The sequence below is a fragment of the Gracilinanus agilis genome, chromosome 6, assembly GCF_016433145.1.
Source record: "Gracilinanus agilis isolate LMUSP501 chromosome 6, AgileGrace, whole genome shotgun sequence".
In the NCBI taxonomy this organism is placed as follows: domain Eukaryota; kingdom Metazoa; phylum Chordata; class Mammalia; order Didelphimorphia; family Didelphidae; genus Gracilinanus; species Gracilinanus agilis.
Genome location: NC_058135.1, coordinates 247,151,626 through 247,159,812, shown reverse-complemented (window position 1 = coordinate 247,159,812; position 8,187 = coordinate 247,151,626).

The following is an 8,187-nucleotide window of genomic DNA, read 5'->3' as shown; positions in this document are numbered from 1 at the left end:
AAAGTGACTTGGAAAGATGGAAGTTGTTAATATTTCCTCAACCTCCTTTTGTAGGTAGATAAAGCTTTTTGGACAAAGAATTGAGCATGTGGCATTCTAATGTTAAGAGTAACAAGGGATTGAACCATGAAGCAACTGAATAAAAATAAACAAGAAAGCAAACAAGCCCAACTAGACTTTGTTTTCTGGCACTACTTTAGAAGACAGATTACTCTTTAGAGATCATGAATCCATTTCTTTTCTGAGAAAATTCCAAGTCCTTAGAGTAATACTCTAACCATAGAGACATGTAACAGGTGCTTAGGGAGAGGGCAAGACTCACCAGAATGTATAAAATTATATCTCTAACAACCCAAAGTTCATTTCCTTTCTGAGGACAGTCCAAACCACAGGGTGACTCTACGAGTCTGGAATAGTCTTCAGGTAACTGGTGGGATGATGGAATTTACTAGAGTTGGGGAAAATTTTTATCACTTTTTAAATAAGCTATCCTGAACTCTTTATGTGTTTTCTTTTTTTTTTCCTTGTTCCTGCAGAAAAAAAATAATGGTTACCTTTATATACATTGTTACTTTTAGTGCTTGCATAGCATCTGAGGTCCTTTCCTCCACAATTTTGAAAACCTAGAAATATGTGATATTTTGAATGGGAACAATGCAAGTTATGGAGATCTGACTTTGGTGGCAGTCTCCTTCAGCTATGACAAAAATAAAATCCAGACTGTGTAAACCCCAAATAAGAGATATTGAGCCATGGATCTCAGAAGAAGATTTTCCCACCCCATAGAAATATTAGCTCTGGATTGTAATTTACCACTGATTTCTGGCTTTATTAATTCTTCATCAACAAATAGAGATTAAAACCTAAGGCATTATAAAAGTGGCCGAGGATGATGGTAAATGATCAGAACAAAGCATATAGTGACACTCAAAATATTAGGAAAGAAAGGGTAAAATTTGTGAAGAAACATAACACGTTATCAAAAGTCAAGTAAGAAATATGTGTACCAGCAGGTGTTCCCAAGATTTCTCAATTTCCTTTTCTTCCTAGTACTTTGTTCTTTTTTTCTCTTGGCTAAATAATAATAGTTATCATTTATATAGAACTTTGAGGTTTATAAAGAATTTTACAATTATTAACTCACTTTATCCTCACAACAACTTCAGGGATCAGATGCTATCCTTATTCTATATTATCAATGGGGAAACTGAGTCATACAGCTTTAGTAACTTTCTTGGGCTCATACAGAAGGTGTCTAAAACAGGATTTGAACTTAAGACTTCCTAGTTACAGGTTCAACATTCATCTGGTTTCCTCCTTTTTCTTTTCTGTCCTCCCTTTATCTCACATTACTCCACTCTTTCTCTTTCCCCCTCCCCAGATTTTTCCTGTCTTCCCTCTTCAGGAGAGCCTTACTATGGTCTTGAACTTTCTTCCATTTTCTTCTTTTTTTAACTGCTATATTAGTGTTAGATAGATCTTCTCCACTGTCACCACATGTTCTATGTAGGAATCAAGCAATTAGCCTTGTTCTATGATTCATAATTTCTCTTAGAAAACAAAAAATGCATAAATATTAAATCTCAAGAGATCATAATAAAGAAAGTTCTTTTTTTAAGGCTAGAATAGAACATAGCATTGTGTTTAAAATGGAGAAAAACTCTTAGTGTTCTTCTGTAGTTGCAAATGATAACTATCCATATTCATCATCAGATTTTTCACTCTTTTGAAGACTGTCTTTTGAATTAAAATCTGAAGTTGGTTTGTTTTTGTTTACAGTGATACTTGGGTGGGTTTTTTTCAGAATTCAGAAGTTCTATCTGTAAATGCCTCTTGACATTTCTTTTACTTCAACAGTTTCCTGCATTCATTCACTTGAATTATAGATTATTTTCTTTCTTTGCATGCTCCTAGTGAATGTTTCCCCTCACCCCATTTATTGAGTTTCTCTCTCACAAAAATGAAAACATATCCTCCTCCACACACCATCTCTTTAGTTTGTCAAATCTCTTTTTATTTCATTCCTTGTGCCTTAGGCACATTCTAATTGGTCCTGGCTGAGCTTTTGCCTCCTTACTGGTATCTGTCATGTGCTGAGTTATGAACAATAGTGAGAGAACCGTTGCCCAACTTTCTTCATTAATGACACATGTTTTTGGAGCACATAAGGAGACTATGAAAATATCTGAGTTTCAGAAAATGTGGACAAATTTAAGAACAGGAACTCAAAGCCAAAAATGAGGAGTGATGTCTTGAAGTAGTAAGTTATGGGTAGTTTTTAGTCTTTTTAGAACTCAGAGATGTTTTTGAAAGAAAATGGTACAATTTGCTTTGAAATGTTCATTCTGCAGTCATAGATTTCAGTTTGGTTCTTCATAGATATATGTTTGGTTATATTGAGCATAGCTTTATTCAACCTAGGTTAGACCATCTATAAGGAAACCATGTTTCTTTTCGAGTGGGTGATATTTTTGTGGATGAAATAAGTAAAAGAAACGAGACTAAAATATAGTTATAATAAGAATTAATATGTATTAAATATATTTGATTCATATATCTTCTTAAAGGTACTAAAATGTGTCAATTTTATCTCCATATTTTTACACAATAAAATATTAAGCAAAGTAGATAAAGAGAGAGCAGGCCTCGAAGGCAGGAAGATTTGGGTTCCATTCCTGGAATACACACATATGGCTTCTCCTGATAGAATGTAAGCTCCTTTAGGAAAGACTCTCTTTCATTTTTGTCTTTGCATCTCAGCACTTAGTACAATGTTTGGCAAATAGTAGCCCTGACACTTCTATGTGACCAGCTTGATTACCAAAAGTCACAGAAAATGAAGTGATTTTTTTTAAAATATGAGTGTTTTTTTTTAAAAAAAGATTCAATCAAATTGTGAACTTATCATCTTCCTCCATGAAGTAGGTCTATTTCTTGACTTCTCTCCATTTTATCAATATCATTGCTCTTACAGTTTTCCAAAATAAAAACAAATTCAGTTGTCTCAAATTTATCCCTCTCCCTTGAAACCCTCTCAATATCTAGTCATCACAAAGTCCTGTTGAGTTATTTCCATATCTCTTGACTCAGATCCTTCATATTAATCCTATTTTCACTACCTTCACAAATCCTAAGACTCATCCTGGTAGTGCTGCAACAGTCACTAATTATGCTTCTCCTGTTTTCATCATGTTTCTCTTAATGTTACTTTAAAACTTTCAACGACTTCCCATTGTTTACAGAATGGCATTTAAGATTCCTTAGTATGCTTTTCAATTAAGCTCTACAGCACTTAAACACAGTCAACTTCCCATCTCACAACCTATGATCTGGTTAGGTTGATCTCCTCGCCATTCTTGAAATATGTCTTCTTCACATTCCTATTTCTGCTCCTTGACTGACTGCCTCTCCATCTTGTCAAATTAATTGCTTAGTCTAGAAATATATATTCAGTGTGTATTGTGTAGAGCACTGTGCTAGGTAATGTAAAGGACACAAAGAAATATAAAATGAAGTCTTTTATCTCAAGGGTGTATATGATCTAGTTGAGGAAATAAATGTTGGATGGCTAGTAGAGACGACTATGTAAAGAGTATGGAGGGATGAGAGATTGCTTCTAATTTGAGTGGCCTGGGGAATTTTATTAAGAATGTAGGAGTTGAACTAGGTAAAAAATAAATATGATTTGAATGGAAGGAAAAGAGGTGGGGAGTACAAAGAATGTTTAGTTTAAGGGTAATCTTGGAAATGAGAAAGAATATAGCTTGTGTGTGAATGGAACAGGAATTATTGGGGGTTTTTTAAACCCTGACCTTCTCTCTTGGAATCAATACTAAGTATTGGTTCCAAGGCAGAAGTGTAGTAAGGACTAGGTAAATGGGGTTAAGTAACTTGCGCAGGGTCACATAGCTAGGAAGTGTCTGAGGCTAGATTTGAACCAAGGACCTCCTCTCTTCAGCCTTGGCACTCTAGGGAGCCACCTAGCTCCCTCTAGACATAAGTTCTTAACATAGGGTCCAGAGATCCCCCAAGGGTGAGTGGATAGATTTTAGGACGTTTATGAGATGAAAAAAAAATATATATATATATATATATGTTTATTTTCATTAACCTCTCACAAGATTTTAGTATTTCTTTCAATTATTTAGTTCTTAGGTTTTACCAAGCTGCTGAAGGGGTCCATGACACATTAAGAACCCCTAGGTGGAGAAGAAACTACTTCCTAGGATACCTTGATCCAATTGTGGACACCATTAATTGTTAGGAGGTTTTCTTTACATAAAGCCTAAATTAGGACTTTGGAGATTTTTATCTGTCATTCCTATTTCTGCCCTTCTCTTTAAGCAGGGCAGGTCCAATCCCTCTTCCATATGATATCCTTTTAAATACTTAAAAGTAGTTCTCATGTCTCCTCCAAGTTTATATGGCATGATATCTAGGCTTCTTACTGTTCAGATTGCCCTCTACTAGATATACTCCAGCTTCTCTACTTTTCCTAAGATATAGTCCCTAAATTGGACATAATAATCCAGATGTGACTTGGCCAGGAAAGAATGTAATGAAATGTTGTGTCTATGACTCTAAGCACTATGCCTCTCTTAATGTTCTCTCCCATTTCCTGCTGCATGGTAATCTTTTCATTCTTCTCTAGTTGACTATCACAGTTTCTAACACTCTTCAAAACCTGCTGCTTTCTCTTCAAGTCTGTAAAGGTACATACTCATATTTCTTAGCAGATGACGCTGTCGTTTGCTCACTGAGAAAATTTTGGCACCGACCTTTGAGATTCCTCATTTCTTCTACTCGATCTTTTGAAACTTTTCTACATCTTTATCCCCATTGTTCTGGTTTGAGGTTAAGCTTGTGTTTATTCTGAAGCTAACCTGTTCATTTGTATGCTTGAATCCATTTTCTCTTATATACTTTGGAAAATGACTTCATAGAACAATCTTTACCACCTTCAATTTCTCTCCATCCTTTGATTCTTTTTCAGGTGCCTAGAAACATATTCAGGTTTTCCTCATTCCTAAACAACAAAATGAAATATGAACAACAACCTTGCCTTGCCTCCAAACTATCATCCTAAACCTCTCATTCTTTTTAGTGTTAACTTGTTAGAAATTCTGAAACTATAGCCTACATTTCCTTTCTATCCATATATTTCTCGGACCATTGTAGTTTGGTAGTCTTTTAAAATCTACAGACTTCTTTGTCACAAGTCACTAATTACCTTGTCAGTGAATCCACTGAATTTTCCTTGAGTTCTTATTTTACCTATCCTCTTTCTATAACACTAGATGTATTTTGCCATCAATGTCTTCATCAGGTTTTGGTATACTTTTCTCTCTTGATTCTTTCTTTCAACTCTTCTTTCTTCTACTTTCTTTCAACTCTTCAGTATTCTTTGGCGTGCCATTATTCATCTCCTAAGCATGGATATCCCTAAGAGAGCTATCCATGGCTCTATGATCACCTTTCTCTCTATTCTCTCACTTTCTGATTTCCCTCATTCCAATGCATCAAATATTACCTCTACACAAATGACCTCTAAATCTATATCTCTAGCCCTAATTTCATGCTAAACTGCTAGTCCCACTTCTAAGACACTGGACTGTTCTGCCATCACTCTCCTGGAAGAAAGTGTAAACTTCTTGCTCAGATTTCCCTAGAGTACTTAATACTCACTAATACTCCAGAGTCTGTTTTTTGTTTTTGCATTTTTTTTATCCAGTAGAATATAAACGTCTTCAGGGAAGTCACTATATAATTTTATCTTTACATATTTAGAACCTAGCAAAGCACTTTTCATATTGTATGTGTGTTTTTCTAAATTTATGATTTCATGAGTGTAAAGAACTCCGAATGAAAATTTAATCTACAGAAACAAGTCAGCAAATCAGCCTCTCTCTAGCCTACCTTTCTTACATTCCTATACTTTCTTTCCTCCATGCACTCTGCATTCTAGCCAAATGGTCTGTTTAATGTACTTTACTCATGGCAATTTATCTGTTGTCTCTGGGCCTTTACATAGAATTTCTCTCAAACCTGTAATGCACTTCCTCCCCACCTCTTCCTCAAGAATTACTAGCCTACAGCAGAGTTTAAGAACTCTCTACTACATAATATATTTCCCTTTATGATTTCTCTTTCCCCTTGCTGTTAGTGTGTTCTATTACATGAAATTTCTTTATATGTGTGTGTGTGTGTGTGAGTGTGTGTGTGTGTAGAGAGAGAGAGAGAGAGAGAGATAGGCAGAGATATCTGTAGAGATAAACATAGGTCCATAGAGATAAACATAGATTAAAGATCTAGCATACATGCATATAAAGATATAACATATATAGGTAAAGGTATAGATACCTATGTCTATCTCTATAGAAGGATATCTATATAGGTATAGATATAGATATATTCAATTTATATGTATACATATGGTTTCCCCTGGTAGGATGTAAGCATTTTTAGAAAAGACTATTTCATTTTTGTCTATATCTCAGCTCTTGCCATTGTTGTTGTTCAGTCATTGGGGTAAATTCAACTCTTTCTTAGCCAGTGGATGGTAGTACACTAATACTGTCTCTGGGGTTTTTATCTCAAAGATGCTAGAGTGATTTGTCTTTTCCTTCTCTAACACTTAGCATGGTGACTGTCAAATAGTAGCCTTTCCTATATAAACAGTCTGGTTACTAAACAGATTTTGCTGTATATGTTATGTTGTAACAGTTTTGTTAAAAATGATTTAATAAAATTATAAATGATATAAAATAATTTCTTATTTGTATGTGTGAAAGGGAATTCTGTGAGTTCACACCTTACTTGATGCTAGGTGAGAACAAGCCAGAAATTTAAGAGTTGAGGAGCTCACAAACCACTTAGTGAGTTCACACTTTACTTGATAATAGGTGAGAACAAGCCAAAAACTTAAGAGTTCACACACTCAGAAAGGTGTAGTTCCAAAGGTGGGAACTCAGACAATTTGGAAACTGTGATTGGCCCTTGTGAAAAGGGGCAGGGACAGGAAACCACCATAAAAGCCATGAAGGAAGTCTGGTGGAGGAGTCTAGTGAAGGAGGCTAGTAGAGAGTCCAAGAAGAGAGTCACTCCAAGAAGGAAGTCGGCTTCAAGAAGAAAGTTGACTCAAAGAAGAAAGTAGGTCTCAAGAGTCACCTTCAGCTCCAGTCATTGTCTTGGGTAGTAGATAGCTGGTTTTCCCTTCCTATCTTCTGGAGATAGTTTAATTCTGATTGAAGGTTAACAAGTCCTGGCTGAACCAAGCACTGGAACAATATTTAGTTAGATAGGTTATTGCCTTTTCTACCCCTTTTGTATTTCTCTCCTTTATAAATAAAAGATTTATAATTTTCATATATTTAGCCAAACCATTAATTTTAACACTTACATATGTGAATAGTTTGGTGACTGAAAGAGGCATTAAAAAACTTCTGTGCACAAAAAAAAAACCTGTTAAAATTCACTGAAGAAACAATATGATAAATCAAGGCATAGGGCATATTAACAGGATGATAGTGAATTGAGATGACCTATGTAGGGCAGAAAAATAATAAAGGCTATGGAGTCTTGTGGTCCCATAGCTCATTACATATGACTTTTTAGAACTGTATAGGCTAACATTCATGAAATGGTAAATTGAATAATTGTTTGGAGACTATGGGAAGATTAAATAAGGATCGTTGCCTTCACAACTGACAGAGCTAGATTTTGTGAATTTTACCTACAAAGAAAAGGCGAATCATTGGTCACCAATAAAATCTAAGTCATAAGGAACAATGAAGAACTCAGCAGCAAAGGAGACAACAGGACCAATTAAGAAAGCAATGAGAGGTAAGACGTCATCAAGGAAGAGTCAACTAACAGAAAGGCTTCAATTACTAAATGTGAGAAGTTGCTAACTGGAATAAAAGTGTTTATTTATAAACTAGATGAAGAAAAGGTTGGAAACTTTCTGATTGGAGGCGACCTAAACTCTGCAGCAGTTTCAGCTATTGCCCTATTGCGGTGAATAACGGAAGGGTCTTTCTCCTCCTCACTCCAGAACAGTGTTATCCCTAGGCCACTAAGGAAGACAGTTATAGCCATATGATAATTGTTCATCAGGTTTACCTGTGTGAGATCAGATTGTGTGAATGAGTCAGTCACATTCCATATGTAGGCTACACTGGCAACTAA